Below are 16715 nucleotides of genomic sequence, written 5' to 3'. Positions count from 1 at the left end.
AAAACAGCTTCATGCTTGTCCTCCTGTATATGGTATAGCCCTTCCCTAAAATCACCCTGTTTCCTCTTAGTACCAAAACAACCCGTATCAAGCCCAGAACTCTTGGTTGCTGCTAATGTTGCTTTTCTGAATGCCAAGTCTATCCATGCACTTGGGGAATGCACAGGACAAAAATCCCAGCTGCTCTGTTTCCTATTAGGCAATCCTGCCCACATTTCCAAGTAATAATTAACCAACCAACTCTCCGAAGCCTGTCCATTCAAGTCGTAGCGTCTGCTCATCGACTAGGAAACCACACAAGTGTGCTTAAAGGAGGATTATATGTAGTTGAAGGGGTGGGAAACTACAAAGCATCTGCCATTTCTGTTAGTCTTCTCCCAGATTCTTCCCTTAGCTAAGTCTGCTCTCAGAAGAACCCTCACCACTTGATAAGGGCATCTGTTAATCTTTCATCTTCCATTGCAAAACTGGGCTGACAATTAAAATCATTCGGGAGAGTCATGAGTCTTTTTTAGACTGAAAGGTTCTCTTTTGACAGCATTGCAAAGTTCATCTTTATTTTCGGCCCCTTGGCTGATGAAATGACCTCCCTTGAGAATCTTAAATATAAATAGAATTGACGTTTTAATGATCGGTTTTCACAAGCTTGTATAAACCAGCATCTCAGGCACTGATACTGTTCCAAACCTGGATGCAAGGGGCAGGTTTACAGCTGCCGTGTTTCTGTAACAACCGAGTTTCCAGCGAGGCTGCCTGAAAATAGGAAGCGTCCAATAGGAATTACTGAAGTGTCATCTCTCTGAAATGCCGTAAGGTGGCAGTGGATTGGGAAGCTGGTACTATTCCTGGGTAGAACAAAGCTTTAAGGATCTCAGCGGAAGGGGGGTGGTGGAGTGTGCTTTGTGTAACGCTTTTCATGTGTCTGTTTACTTTTCATATATCACCCTAAACTTCAAATCCAATCATCTTAATCAGACGCTGAGCAGGTCTGCTCCAACATGCACCCGTAGGCATGTTCCTGCACAGGGAACTCCTGCCTTGTCTTTCTCCATTGCTTCCTTTTTGGGTGTTCTGTAGGAAGATGGTTCTGTTTGCTTACCTCGCAGCTCTTCCTTGGTCATTCCACCAGAAGCCATGGTGAGAGGGCTACCTCCACTAGCCTCATAAAGAGGCAGTCATTGAAGGCTGTTTGAACTTTTGTTATGCTTTGCAAATCTAAACAATACTAATGGATCTACCAGTCTTGCGTTTAATTCCTTAATATTGCCAGGGGAATTATCCACGGAACAAGTTACTGAGATATTGTAATGGCTTGTCACTTGTTTGATTGGCGTGGGCAAACTCAATGGCTACAGTTAAACTTTAACTTTTCTCTTTTTATTTTTTCCAGTGGAAAATCAGATATTATAACAGTAACAGATTCACTGACTGCCGAGGCATTAATGATTAGAACAATAAATCCTGAAAAGTGGGTTTGATTTTTGTCCTAGAACAAAATCTGAAGGAATCTATGTTTAGAACATACTGGTTGCATTTATTTTTCTGAGCTGGACGCACGTTTTTCATCCTGAGAACCAGGCATTTTGCAATGATTTCCTGTCACAAAATATGTCATCACCAACAATTGCTTCAGAGAACAGCAAACGTTTTGCTGATCTGGATGCGCGGGGGTGAACCTGGCCCTTGCAAGACTCTAGGTAAGTTTGCCAAAATCAATAGAGCTAAGTGGTCCAAACAGTTTAACAGGAGCTACGGACCACATCCATTTCCCAATTCAGCACAGTGGAACAAGCAGAGACACCAAATACAGGTTCATGGCAACATTGCGACACATGGAAAACATCAGTGACTCACTAGGCGCGCAGATGCATCCTTGCGTGGAAGTCCTCCCTGCTGCACTGGTTTAAGGTTGGTCTTATCCACTGGCTCTTGAAAGAAGCATCAGGTTTCCCACTGTGCCAGGAGAACATCTTGTTCTGTTGGACAGTTTCCCTTGCTCCAGCATTTGTCTGGCCACGCCTTCTTCATAAATAACCCTGGAAAAACCACAGTGTCCAGAGCCAGAGAAGCTCTGTCATTCTAATGAGTCTTTGACATGTCTTCCAGATAGTCATTCCCTGGAAAGCAAAACTTATGCCTGTTTCCTGAGGAGTTTAAAAGAGTTCAGAGCTAGAGAATTGTGTTTCTGTGTGTATCATCTCCCTCAGATGCAGTCAAGCAGCTCAGACTGACATCCACTTGTTTTCTGTTTGCATTTTCCCACAGCAGGTCTGCCTCTTTATGTAAAGAGGTTACTAAGAAGCACATGGGTCATTCTTACAGCAGAAAATCAAAACAGCCCCATTCCCCAGCATTTACTGGGGCTCCCTCTATAGTACAGTATTGGTAGAAAGGAATATAAATGTCCCATGGTCGCTATTTCCTTGCTTCTCCAATCAAGTTCCACACCGTTGAGGAGACTTTTAAACTGCAAAGAGTTAAAGCCAACCTGATCCCTGAGGCCTTCAGTCCATTCTAGAAAATCATGTAGGGCTAGGAAGCCTTAACATGAGACAGGGAATAAGGAGTACTCTTTAGCTGGCCCTTGGTAGACATACGGGAGACACACGGGCAGGGGAGAAGACCCAGGCTGGTTTCCAAGCTGTCACAATGACCTAGAAATTGTAGAAGGATGCAAGCACAACAGCCAGCAAAGGAGATTCTGGGGTGCTTCCTCCTTCAGACAGCTGGGGGATGTTGCACCAGGGTGATGAGATTTACTGCGCTTTCTCACAAATGCAGGAAGAGGTTTCTCTCGTTCCTATTGAAACAGATTTGGAAAGAAAACATTGCATATGGTGCAAGGTGCCAAGAGAAGGAGAAAAAGCCGTTGGGAATAGATGTTTGCATCGCCAAAGAAGCAAAGAAGGCAGCAATGTGCCTGGTGGAGCCTGGCTTGGATGCTGTCCTTACTGCAAGGGCTCCCTGCAGACCAAAATTACCATGCTTAGGTGCGATGAAATGCTCATCCAGCTCGTGCTGTCACAGCTGCTTTTACTTGGGCTGAAAACAACTGCATGGGTACAGGTCTCCCCAGCCAGCTCCCTGGGGGAGAATAGAGACAGCAGTGCTTGGTGGTTTAGAGCCATTCTTGGTACCTACAAGGTAAACTGTGGGGCGTATAATACACTTTTGTCTGCAGAGAGGAATGATTGCTCTGCAGCATACAGCACATAGCAAAATGGTTGAATAGAGCTGTGAAACCTTGGCCATTCTACATACATCAGCCACAGTAGTGAACTTGCACTGTTGTATGTCTCACCAACGGTCTTAGGGTCTTCAGTTTGGAATTGAAGGTGGTGATTCTCCTCAGAAGCTGGGAGAAAATGCACACTTAATTATGAAGGGGCCAAAAATGTAACAGTATTTTCATTTTGGGTATTGAGTTTTTAGCAAGCACTCTGACTGAATTAAGGAGCCCTGTCCTTGCCTGCTCCCTAATCACCATTGCACACTACTTCCTTCATCTTTGGCTTGTAAATGGTTACTAATTGTTGCTGCATCTTGCATTGTACATCTGGTGTTGACAGCTGTCTTGCCCTGAGATGGAAACAGCTGTTTTAAAAAGGAGAGCTCTCTCCCAAATCACTAAAACATCTGGAAAATATGGCATTGAAACTGAGTTATCCAATATAAAAACTTAGCAAATATGTGAACAGGCTAGAGGCTCTGAAAATACAAAGCTTCAGAGTAGGAACAGGAATCATAATAGAAAAGACTTGTGTCTTTAAAACACAAGTCCTGGGTGTTTCCCATAAAATCACCTATTTCCCTTAATTCTCTGTGGACTGCTTGACATGGTAAAACCTTTTGCACTCTGCACAACAGTGCACACCTCTTAATTTGATCAGACTAACAACCCACATTGCTTTTGCTTCAGCCCTATTAGATGTAATTCAGATGCCTTTCTTCAAGGCAGGATTGAGGATCAGGCAGCATGATCCAGCTGTCTGGAGACAAGAAACCAGCAGCATGAAAGCACCAAAAAGCCCTAGAAATCAATGGACACAATTTCATTCCTTAAAAAAAAAAAAAAAATAAATAAAATAATTCCAGAATCTCATTTCCTCTTGAACATTATGTGACCTGATTGTTACAAGCAACCTATTTTTTTTCCCCTCCCTGTTTATTTTGTGTATTTAACAGCACTGAGTGTACAGTCCATTGTTTTGCTAATGGTCAGCAAAGCTTATCTGCCGGTCTGGCCCAGCCGCTATTGCTCACATGCTACATGTTCTGCAAGATTTGGATGAGCACCCCTCTCAAGCCCTGCAAGAGGCTGCAAGCCAAGCAGCAAAAGCAAAGCTGAAGTCAACAGGCAACAATGAGTAGGCATATAAGGACACAGAAAGGAAATGGGGGAGCTTAAACAAGGTTAGCATGATTGGAGCAGCAGTCACTCCAAATGACCCCTAAGGAAAGAGCCTACAAGCAGAAAAAGCCCAGCAGGATTAACAATGCCTTTTTATAAAGGAGTCATTTCAGGACATCTGATTTAAGGGAAATGCTACATTTATTTGTTTTTAATTGGACTGGATGCAAGCCATATTAAGCTGATGATGCTGGTCTGAGTTCAAAATGATCTCTTTTTGCCTCGTAGCACAGGAACAAGGGGACAACACAATTCACAGGAAAGGTGGCCCTTTCAGTAGAAGGAAGTATTTCTAAGTTAAGCAGTTACTGTATATGTCAGGTGCTTAAAGTAGGAGTTTTTCTAGTCCCTGGAAGGTGAGAGACTTCTCCAGGAGGTGATTCTAGTTCTCAAGTAGGGTTGCTCTTAAACTCCACCTAGAAGAGCCTCTCTTTTCTCCACACATACAGAAGGACACTAGAAAGACCTACCTAGTAAGTGGGCTTTGGGGCAAGAAGCCTCACACTAGATGACAGGAAGGCAGTTACATTTCTAACTGGAATCTGAAAGTCACTGGTGAATAATATCACTGATGGGCAAGTACCTGGATAATACTGACCCCATAAATACATAGTACTAAACCTCCTTTATTTTTTGGTAAAGGGCTTGAAACATGCTGCTTGAATTCAAATCACCAAGTGTGAAAGTAAGGGAAGGTTTATAAAACACTCTGAAACATCGTGCCCTGACACAATCAGAAACAAGATACTGGACTAGAAACCAGGGGCTGAGCTGTTTGGTAATCAGGGATCATCTCCAAACTCAAGAGTAGACTCAAGAGTAGTTTATCCTGACAAGAAGAAAATCAAGCAAAGGTGGCAGGAGGTGTGCATGGATGAGCAAGGAGTTCCTGACTAAACTGACATGTAGAAGAAATGTACAAAAGGTAGAAGCAGGGGTAGGTGACCCAGGAGGAAGCCTTATTGGGTACAAGCATCCTTCAGCAATCCCAGGCCCCTGAGCAAGGGGCCCAAAAGCGTTTGGGGAGCTGGCTATTGTCACTGCAAGGTCACTCTTTGAAAGGTCATAAAGAGGTTCCTGAGATCTGCAAGAAGGCAAATATCACTCCTATCATCAAGAAGGAAACTACAGTCAGCCTCACATCAATCCCTGGAAAGGCAATGGAGTAAGAAGTCATGGAAACCATTTGCAGACACATGAAGAGCAAGGAGGTGATTGAGTGTAGTCAGCATGGATTTACAAAGGGGAAATCAGGCTTAACCAACCTGACAGTCTTCCACAGCAAGATGACGTGGTTGATGAATAAAAGCAGTGGATGCTGTTTGCCTTGACTTTAGTAAAGCTTTAGACAGTGTCTCCTGTAACATCCCCATAGACAAGCTGTATGGGTATGCAACAAAGTATGGGTTACGGAAGTGGACAGTGAAGGTCACAGCTCCAGCTGACCCTCCTTAAGCAAGGGTGGGTTAGACAAGATGATCACCAGAGGCCCCTCCTGTGCTCCACAATCCTGTGATGATTCTGTGACCCACTGCAGCAGTTCCTGGTGCCCTGTATGCTGCCAGTTCTTACACACTTTGCTGATTATTCCTGAGGTAATTATAGATGTTACTGGTGTAATTAATTGCACTGGATGCATACACCTCTGAGGAAGAAGTGGTTATGGAGAAACCTGAACTGAATAGAATAGTCAGAGGAATCATCCACAAACAAAATACAGCTACTGGGAATCATCATGCATGACTCTAAGGTTCTGTACGCATGCTTTCAGCAGAACAAGCAAGGTGTGGGGAGATGGAGACTGACAGAGTGCACAGAGCAGGGCCAGATGAGAAGTGGGAGATGAGCAACTTATGACAGCCAGTGATGAGCACAGTGCGTAAGCATTTCAGTTTCATTTCCCAGTCTATGGCGACATGAGCTGGGCTATTTGTGCAGTGGTGGTAAAATTCAAGCCCTAGCACTGCATTAAAACAGGGCACCAAGCATGAGCAATTGCATCAGAGGCAGTGTTTTCAAGCTGAGCACCCACAAAATGGAGAAAACACAATTAATGACTGCCTGAGAGAAGTCCAATTTAAGTGACCACCCAGGAGCCCTGTAGCAGAGGCAGCTCTCCAGGGCAGTTGTCCACAAGTTAAACCATGCGCCTGTCTTTCTAACAGCAGCATTTCCAGTCTCCTCCACAGCATGGCCCTGGTACATTTTGTGCACTGAGGCAGGACCCCATTAAGAAAAAGAATGTGACTGTGCCATTAACACCTGTCTTGCAAGAGGTTAGAGTAATGTTGGTCAAGAATGGTGCTGCCTTGGGGGAAAGAGATGGACTGGAGTCCCCAGACAGCTCCTTGAGGTCCCCTCCAGGACTGTTTTCCACAAAGTCATACATGCTAAAATTAAGCTAAATTAAGTTTGCACAGATTGTTTTAATTCCAGCTTTCCCTGACTCTGGAATGCTTGATTTCAGAGCCTTTTCAGCACAGATTACAATGTGCTGCTTTTTAGGATCCTGGTTGGTTTGTTTTAAAGCCAGCTCAACTTAGCAAGGATGCCATGATATGCACATCCAGGAGGTTCATTAACAAGAACAGATCCACCACAAGGATCTCTGACAGGGACTGGCAGAGGCAACACAGGTGACAGTGGAGAGCAACATGTGGCACCAGGAGCTTTCTGCTTATGTCCCTCTATGTTCCCTCCAGTTTTACTTTCTCAAGGCCCTGGAATAAAAAAACCCAGCTCCTTTGCTATCTCCTCTGCTCCCTGCCCCACCACTGTCAAGTCAGAGCCTGTCCTCTCCCCAGCTCTCACCTGCACTAACTGCATCTCACCTCAAGTCACATCTATACACCACCTCTGTCTTGCTCCTAGTCACCTGGCTTGTCCTACCATCACCTCTACCCTTTCCCCTATTCCCTTGCCTTAATTTTTGCCCAGCAGCTGCTCCCAGGTGCTGAGCTCTTGGTGCTTTAACCCTTCCCTCTATCCTCATTTATGTTGTTGATTCAGAAAATGAAGCTCCCCACCTTCCCTCTTCTGCCCCGGTCACACCATCTTTCCTTCTTTTACTCCCTCCTCCCCCAGCCCCAGTTACAACAGGTTCTTCAACCAGATTTACCGCTTTCCTCCCACAGTGACTTCCACAACCACTTCTTCTGCCATGCTCCTTCAGTGGCAGCATGGTGAGCATCACCTTTATGAGGGGAAGCCCATTTTCCCTTAACTCAGTGCACCCTCCCACAGCTGTAACGGCAACAACTCGCAGGTGGGGTGGGCTTGGCCACCATCAGTGGACAGCCCAGGTGCATCAGCAAGGACATGGAGCATACTCGGCCAGGGTTGAAGTTCCAGGCATGATTTGGGGGTGGCTTTTTGTCCACTAAATGCTAAGAAGCCTCCACAGATCTGCATGCCTTGTGACTCTTGAAGGTCATGAAGTGTGGTCCCGTTTGGATGGGTTTTGCCAAGACCCATAGAAGTTACATTTCCAGTTTGTGTGGTGTGAGGGAGAAGCATCTCAGACAAAAAAACTAAGAAACAGGCTTGAAATGCGTTTTTGTTAGCCTTGCTCTTGGAAATGTCCTGAATAATTTTCATTTTAGCTTTCCAGCACACTCAGCATGAATATTTTGATATAATAGTTAAGCTTTAAGGAAATAATAAGCAAGTGAGTCCGAGATATTTTTATGGGAAATTCTGTGCATCCTTTTTATGCAGGGCATATTATGAATCCTGGTGCATGGGGGTATTAGCTGTTAGATAGTGCGATCAGAAAGTATTTCACTTGCTTTCACTTTTGTTTTTCTCCTTTCCATTCCCACCAATTAGCCAAATCTGCTAATTGCTGCATACTCTGGGCCTCTAACATCTTCATTGATAATCACTCATTCTTCACTTGATACACTTTCTACAACTATAACACTAATTCTTCATTGGAGACTATTTTGCTGCAGGACAAACTCCTCGTTATCTGGAACACCCCCTGAATTAATTTATCCCATTGGTTACTGCAGACTCGTAAAAATAGTGGTGTTAAACTGGGGACTTGACTCTGAGGTGGTGTTAAAGGAGCAATCTGCTTGAGCAGCCGAATTGGTATGAGCAGCATCCTTCCCAGCACAGTGTCACGGGCTCCTCTTACACTGATCACTTTGTTTTGCAAAGATAATGTTCAGGTTTATGAAATGAATTTAAGTTACCCTGGGCGTGGGCATCCTTGCTGAGTTGCTGAAAAATGCCACAAGGTTTATGTTAGGGGTGGAAGTCACCCGAGCTCTCTCCAACAGATACAGACATCAGTAAGACAGCTACTGCTGTCCAAATGACATGAGCAAATAAATGTCTTTTATCTGTTTTGGCCAGCCCAGCCTTTCTTTCCTACTCTACAGGTAGGCTGCAAACTTGCAAAACCCAATGAGACACTGGAAATTTCCCTGTAATGAAAGCGTGTCTCACAACACTTCCAGGCATGTTGTGGCAGAACAAAGCTGTGACCTGTTCTTTCATCTGCCACCCTAAGGGTAGGAAGATCTTTAAAAGTCAATGTCTCATTTATGACTCTGCCTTAGAACAGCCTAAACTGGTCACGGAGGGAAATGATTTTATAATAGTCCTGTAAAAGCAAGAGACCAAGTCTGGGTTGCTCAGCTGTTAGCTGCACAGAGCTTGGCACCAGTCCTGGAACCTGATGAATAATGTTTGAAACGATATTGTTCCCAGATTTCCAGCTGTACCGGAAGGTAGGTGGTCAGCACAAAACCTACCTTATCTCCCGCTGCTGCTCCAAGATTGATGCTGTCTGCATCAGGTGGAGGATAGCCCAATTCTGCCAAATAAATAGCCCCCCTGCTGTGTGCAGCATAGAGGCAGCATCTCTCCTTGTAGGGCTGTGGCCCCCCTGCAGCCCAGGGTCTGATTGCTGAGCAGGGCACTCATTTTTCCCAAGGGAAAGATGCAAGAGGGTTTTTTTATGGAAGTGTTTTAGCAGATGTACCTCACATGCTTGTGGGGTTGTTCCTAATGCTGCCATTATCTAGAAAAAAACGTTGCTTACTGGTAGAAATCTCATCCTTGCTGCAGCAGATGCTTTGGTTGCTGATGGGGAAAAGGGTTCTTGGTTCTTTCTGATCTACGATTGTCAAATTCCAACTTTTCTGGACAGTGGGGTGATCCTGAAAAAGTGGGATGTTTCCCCATTGTGTAAGGACACAAATATATACAGGAACATGCATAGAAATACTTTATATACTAAAACCAGATCCTGTGAGCAAACCATCCGCATAGAGCAACTACTGGCTACTCAACAGCAAAATCATTGGTCTCCACTGTTGATACCCCAGTTTGTTGCCTGAAATCCTTCCCCATCTTTCCCAACTCCTCTCTCACTTTTTCCAGTGGACATTTGGGATTCTCACTGAGGTCCAAGACTTGCTGGCTGAGAAAGCTAAAGCTGAGAAAGCCCAGCTGGAAGCATAAGCTTTTGTTTTCCTGTTTTGTGATGGGTCAACCTGTCTCTCAGGCCTTCCTGGTGAAGCAAATATGTAGTGAAGAAGCTTTGATGCATCGCAGGGAGGTGGCTTTGTGTTCACTTGAATGACTGGTGCCAGTGAGAGAGAAAAGAGAGCATGGGTTTTCTCTCTGAGATGAGCACAACGTTCAATAGAAGAGACAAGGCTCTTGATTCCGGAGCCTTCTCCTTGAGTAGATTAGACTCCAAGTCATCCTCAGCTTCTCTTTGTTGTTGTTGAGCTTGTCTGCTTTAAAGGCTCAGTTCAGATGCCCTCAAGCACCTATTGCTGAAGGCAAGGGGGGCTGAGGGTGGAATTTAGCCAAAGGGGTCATACTGTAACACAACAGGTACCCAGTAATGCCAGGCTTCCAGAATAGGAGAGCCAGCCCCCCCTTGACTATAGCATGCTGATATCAGGTATTAGGAGAACTAGGAAAAAGACCTCATCACTGAGGAGTTGTGAAGAGTAGATTGCAGAAGCAGGAAAGCACTAAATGTGGGTTTGTTACTGACGTGATAAAGGCTGTAATAGGGAGGAAATGAGCTGATATTTGCAAAAGCATGATCCACCAGCAAATGAAAGATTCACCTGTCAGAGGAAAAGAAGTCTTTATCCAGCACCTGTATCTGGGGGACTGTTCAAAAAAAAATACCAACCAAAATCCAGCTGCTTTCAAACAAGGGCTTGAATTTGCTGTAATTATGTACAGAGTAACCCACTGCTCATGGATCTGCCTAGCACTGCTGTAAATTCAAGGTGCGATTGCATCAGCTAGTATTACTCCTGCAGTTCTCTTTGGTTTGAAATATTGCCCGCCTCATTTGGGTTAGATATGAGATGTAATTGCCTGGAAACCAACACACAACACCAGAAGGGTGCCTTGCTAGTTATATTCACCTTGTCCATGCTATTCCTGCACTGGATCATGTCATCAGGACTATGCCTTCATTTTCCCTTCCTATGGGCCCCTTGACTGGTACCAGGAGCTTCCTAAGGAACTTGGGTCCATATGGATTTCCTAAGCCATGGGAAGCTCCAAGAAGCAAAAGCTCTTCAGGGTTCCTGCACCTCTCAGCACTTGCAGGAGGTTTGCTGGGAGGAAATACAGATGGACAGGCTTTCCTCTGTAAGTATATAACAATACTGATGGTAAATCTAGCACCTTATGGGTGCTGGGATCCCCACGTCCATTGCAGACTTGCAGGGAAAATGTCAGGTTCCTGCTGACCCACAGATTTTGCCTTTCAGATGCCCTAACTACCAATGAGTATTTCATCTCCAGTGCTTTGAAAGGTGGGTGTGATCCTTTTCTAGCATCTTGCCAAACTCTTTATAGACTCCTCTGCAGCTGGAGGCAGGGAGCAGTGTATACATCCATCCTCCCATCACTGCAATGGGTAGTGATGAAACCAGGTCTCTCCCTCAATGCCTTCCTGCAGACAGAAAGAGTGGCAGGTATGAACTGCTAGAGGAAACTAAAAATAGTCTCTTATCCAAGTAGACCAGGGATTCTGGGAAGAAAAGGCCACTTTTCATTGGCATGTAAGAGGCTAAGTTAGGAAACGAGAAGGAAGAACAGCTACTAACTAGAAGACAGCATTGGCATGAGAACAAGTAGATAAAAATAGGCTACAAAAAAATGTGGGCTGCAAATCAGAACCAAGTTTCCTTCTGTCAGAATGAAGTTCTGGAATAACCTGCCAAGAAAATTCCCAATGAATTTTCCATCTTCAGATGGACTGTGATATATTAACGAGAGGGATTTCATGACTCAGTGCTTGTCGTAGCTGGGGAATATGATGATGATTAGGAGATCCCTTCTAGCCCCACATTCCTGTTGGTATGATAACAGAGGAATCTGTGTAGGGTGCAGCAAATGCTGAATCACTGAGTGCTTTATATAGCTGTCTGGCAGGACAAAGTACCTTGCACCCATCCTGTCTGCAAGAACCTCCAGGACAAAAAAAATAAACCCTTAAATGCTTATAATCTGGGAGCACAAAGCTCCCAATGCCTGAGTTAGAAGAAAATCAGCTGAGCTATTGGCTCCTTTATGCAGGGGAAAGGTGATGGTGTGGGTATGAAAGCAAGAAACCTCACTGTAAACACTGAGAGGTACATGCTCTGAGCTGAATGCACTCCAGCAGCTTCAACACACAGTTTTAACGTGGGAAAGAAACTCAGTGCTTGGAACCATGTGGAGGTATCCCATGCACTTGCTCAGCCACATGTGTGCAGGGATCATTTCCATATCATGTAGCGGAAAGTTCCTGCCATTAACACCCACTACTAAAACATCCACAGCTCTCCCGCCACCCCAGGACCCACAACTCTTCTGATGGTGTTTTTCCTGATGAGATCACTTTCTGCGGCACAAGGCCAGCAATCAGGCTGCAGCTTCCACTGACGCAATTGTCCTTGCAACTGGACGTCTACAGCTTTGCTGCTCTAAAAGCAGACCTTGGGGTAAGAGCAGCAGCTGTATGTTTCAGTAGTACATAGCTAGAGGTAGGTGCCAAGGAGATGGCACCCATGAAAAACTGGATAAGCCAGGACATGGGCCTGGTTTCTGGCTCAGGAGAGTAACACTGCTCAAGAGGAGAGTGCTCCACAGCCCTCATGGCTGTTGGACTTGAGGAATACTTCTCTGTAGCTTCTTCTGGGCCTGTGGAGGTTGGGTACAGATGTGGGTGCTCTCTCACCTCTTCAAAACCTGCAGCACAGGACCCCTAGGACCCCTCACTGCTGCTCCCCACTGTGTCACAGGAGCATCCCTGCACAGATGTGGCACCACTGTACAGCTACCCTCTCAACAGGTTGCACAGTCTGGTTATACTGAGCCAAGGACACTTGTGGGTTTTCTGTCATGGAGCACTTCTGAATACTGCACCCATTATTTCTAATAACTGCCCCTGGTATCAGAGCTCAGAGTGAGAGGTTCCCCACGGATCCCAGCTGCTGATGCCAACACAAGGCAGTGGGGAAAAAACTTCCCTGCCAACAGCCATCACTGTTCTCCCATAGAGCCTGGCTTAATCCCTCTCTGCCATAGCTAACAGAGCTCTGGTTTTGTTGTTGGATTGGGGTGGTTTTTTCCCCCCTTTTTTAGGCCAGGCAGCTGAATCACCATCCAGATCAATTTTGTTATTTCCTAAACAGTCACAAGCTGACAGGGTAACAGGCAGACTGAGCGATGGCAGGTGATACAGCACAAGAGCCTCAAGGCTTCCTGCCTTCCTGGCTTTTGCCAAGGCACAGCAAGCAGGCAGACAGGGGCGTCTAGTACTGGCTGTGACGTGACCCTGCCTAAACTGCCATCAGCAAGGAGAGGGCATAAAAGTATCTGTGCACCACTGGGTCAGGGGCAGAGGACACAGAAATTCTGTGCAGAAGAGCAGCACCTGTAAATGGGTGTGTGGGCAGGGAAAGGCTCTGCTCTCTGGAGCATCTCCTATCACACTGCACAGCAGGGCTCAGGGATGCTGGCTGAGGTGGACTCATAGCTTCCTATGGTTTGCGGACAGCAATAGGAGTGACAGAGCTGGAGCCTGTGGAGATGCACGGCTAGCAGTGGAAGGATAGCTTGGAAACATGTCTCAGGAACCTAAAAATACTCAAAGAACCTCATCAGCATTAACCGCTGTAGCTGCCCCATGCGTCACTGGAGGTGGCCACCTCTCTGTTGGCAGACACCACTTGGATGGGGACATGGTACTGGGATAAGGTGTACAGGATTACTGTAGCTTCTGGGTACCAGGAGTTTCTCACATGCCCTGAAGTACAGTGAGCACATTTGTAGGGACAGTGAATCCAGCATTCACCTGGGAGCAAGCAGGGAGCCTCCTTTAAGTCACTTACCTTTCGTTTTGATTTCTGTCAGATGAAAGTTCCTGCCTTGAACTGCAAAGAGGCACAGCCTTCCCTAAGGGGAGCACATTTAGACAGCAGATACATTGGAGAAGGAAGTGCTCATGTGGGATATGGATACTACAGGCCCCCTTGGGTGGGATCCTCTTTAAGGCTACCTCCATCATCAGTGGCAAGGCAGTCAGTTACAGTCAGTTATAAATCAGAGCACTTGCAGTCCTGCTGCCAAAAACCTCAGCTCTCAGTGCCTTTCTCTCCACCTTCCACAGCTGCCCCTACAGCTGCTCAGAAACCTTGGATTCAGGGCAAAGCTGTAATTAAGATGCTTTGAATGGCTTAATGGGAAGACACAAGCTCCTCCAAAGACTCTACAGAGCCATGGGGGAACCAAATGCTGAATTCAGTGCCTAAGCCAGGTGCCTCAAGTTAAGCAGCGTGAAGGCTCCTCTGTGTGCCCATGCAGTGCCTGATGCAAAGATCCTGTAACGTCAATGAAAGGCAGTTCATCACCTCACTCTGTTCTTTCTTCTCACGTACAGGCAATCCAATCCATCACACAGTGCTTTGACTCTTCCCCTCCTGAATTGAGTGCATACTTCTTAGTAGATACAGGAGAAGGCCAGAGTTGGGAGTCATCAAAAACACCAGTGGGTTTTTGTGTTTGCACACACATGTGCATGGACGAACTGCATCAGCCTTCTGTGTGCATGAAGAAAGTAGAATCACAGAATTGTTCAGGTTGGAAAAGGTCTTTAAGACCATCAAGTCCAACCGATAACCTGGCACTGCTGAGTCCACCACTAAACCATGTCCCTAAGGACCACATCTGCCCTAGGCAGCAACCCTTTTGGTGTTGAAATTTCTTCCTAATCTCCAGTCTAACCCTCCCCTGGTGCAGCTTGAGGCCATTTCCTCTTGTCCTGTCACTTGTTCCTTGGGAGAAGAGACCGACCCCATCTCACTCCATCCTCCTGTCAGGCAGCTGTAGAGAGGGATAAGGTTCCCCCAAGCCTTCTCTTCTCCAGACTAAACCCCCCCCACCCCAGGTCCCTCAGCCTTTCCCCATCACACTTGTGCTCCAGGCCCTGCACCAGCTCCATTGCCTTTCTCTGGCCCTGCTCAAGCACCTCAATGTCTCTCTTGTAGTGAGGGGTCCAGAACTGAGCACAGGATTCAAGGTGCAGCCTCACCAGTGCCCAGTGCAGGGGGACGATTGCTGCCCCGGTCCTGCTGCCGCACTGTCTGATAGAAGCTGGGATGCTGTTGGCTTCCTCAGTAGATACATCCACATGACATGCAATTTTTACTTGGTGGCTGCTGGTCATCAGACAGAAAAGGAACTGCCTTAAATTCCAGTGATAAGTTTACAAACAAACCGCAGGTTGAAAGTCCTCTGGAGGGTTTTTCTGCATTCACTAGTGGATTTCAAGTTAATTTTTTCTATCATCTGCTTCCAGGTGGCTTCATGGTTGATAATTTCCTATGACCATGCTGCAGTATTCCCTACCCCCAGAGCAAAGTGCTACTCTGAACATACTTGGGGGTGGGGAGAAGTCAGTCCCAATTTGGAAAGGAGGCTTTGCCCTATGTGTAGTCGTGTCCCTACAGCGTCCCAGCGTGGGGTGCCCGAGGTTTGGTACCGCACCCGGTGATGCAGCAGCAGCCCCTGCTGCGAGCACTGCATAACTGCAGCCGGCTCTTCCCCAGCCCCGGCCGGGAGGAGATGGAAGAGGAGCACCCGCGCTTCATCTATGGGACCCTCCCAGGGCTCCACCGGGGAAAGGGCGGCCAGAGACCCCGGCCCGGGGCTGCGCAGCACGGGGGAACCCCATCGGCAGCCCAGCTCTGCACGCCAGATGCGCTCCAACCTCTTGAAGGAAAGAGGGCTATAAAACACCATCTGCTGCGTGCTGGCATGCACGGAATCATAGATTGGTTGGGGTTGGAAGGGACCTTAAAGCTCATCCAGCTCCAACCCCCTGCTACGGGCAAGGACACCTTTCACCAGACCAGGTTGCTCCAAGCCCCTGTGTCCAACCTGGCCTTGAACACTGCCAGGGATGGGGCAGCCACAGCTTCTCTGAGCACCCTGTGCCAGCGCCTCAGCACCCTCACAGGGAAGAGCTTCTGCATAAGAGCTCATCTCAGTCTCCCCTCTGTCATGTTAAAGCCATTCCCCCCTTTGCTGTCCCCTTGTCAAAAGCCTCTCTCCAGCTTTCTTTTAGACCCCTCTTTAGGCACTGGAAGCTGCTCTAAGGTCTCCCTGGAGCCCTCTCCAGGCTGAACAACCCCAACTCAGCTTGTCTCCACAGAAAAGGTGCTCCAGCCCTCAGAGCATCTTCATGGCCCTCCTCTGGACTTGTTCCAACAGGCCTACGTCCTTCTTGCGTTGGGTGCCCCAGACATGCATGCTCACAGGGTGCTCCTGCTCCCTTGGGGTCAGGGGGTATGGTGCTTCCTAGCTCTACACAAGCTCTCTGCAGTGTTAGTGTGGCACAGGGTGGATTCGGATGGTTAAAACTGCTTTTTGGAGCTCACAAGAAGGTGGTGTGGAGAGGCAGGCTGTGGCACGCCTTTCTAAGCTGACCCCTGCTCCTGCCCACCTCTGGCTTGTTCAGCATCCCTCCTCATCAGTAAGGGCAGCCCACCCTTCTGCTGGGACCACAGGAGATCTTCCTTCCTCACACCTTGCCTGGGCTTCTCTGTCTCCAGCCCCTGCTGTAGTTTTGCCCTGAAGAATTAGGGGACCCCAGTCAATGCATTTCACCCCAGCCAGAGCTGTCAGTGAGGGATTTCACCATCATACATACAGGATAATGGAGAGGACATCATTCAAAACCAGGTTTAGGATTCCTCCGTCACCTGCCCTTTTAACAAAGCCTTTTTCCAGAGGGTTTGTTATGCTCCATGTGTCAGGTCTCAGCATC

This window comes from Neopsephotus bourkii, unplaced genomic scaffold, assembly GCF_033783945.1.
Source record: "Neopsephotus bourkii isolate Nb327-2 ecotype Australia unplaced genomic scaffold, CSIRO-AGI_Nbou_v1 NB_1287, whole genome shotgun sequence".
In the NCBI taxonomy this organism is placed as follows: domain Eukaryota; kingdom Metazoa; phylum Chordata; class Aves; order Psittaciformes; family Psittacidae; genus Neopsephotus; species Neopsephotus bourkii.
Note: the sequence above shows the minus strand (reverse complement) of the source record.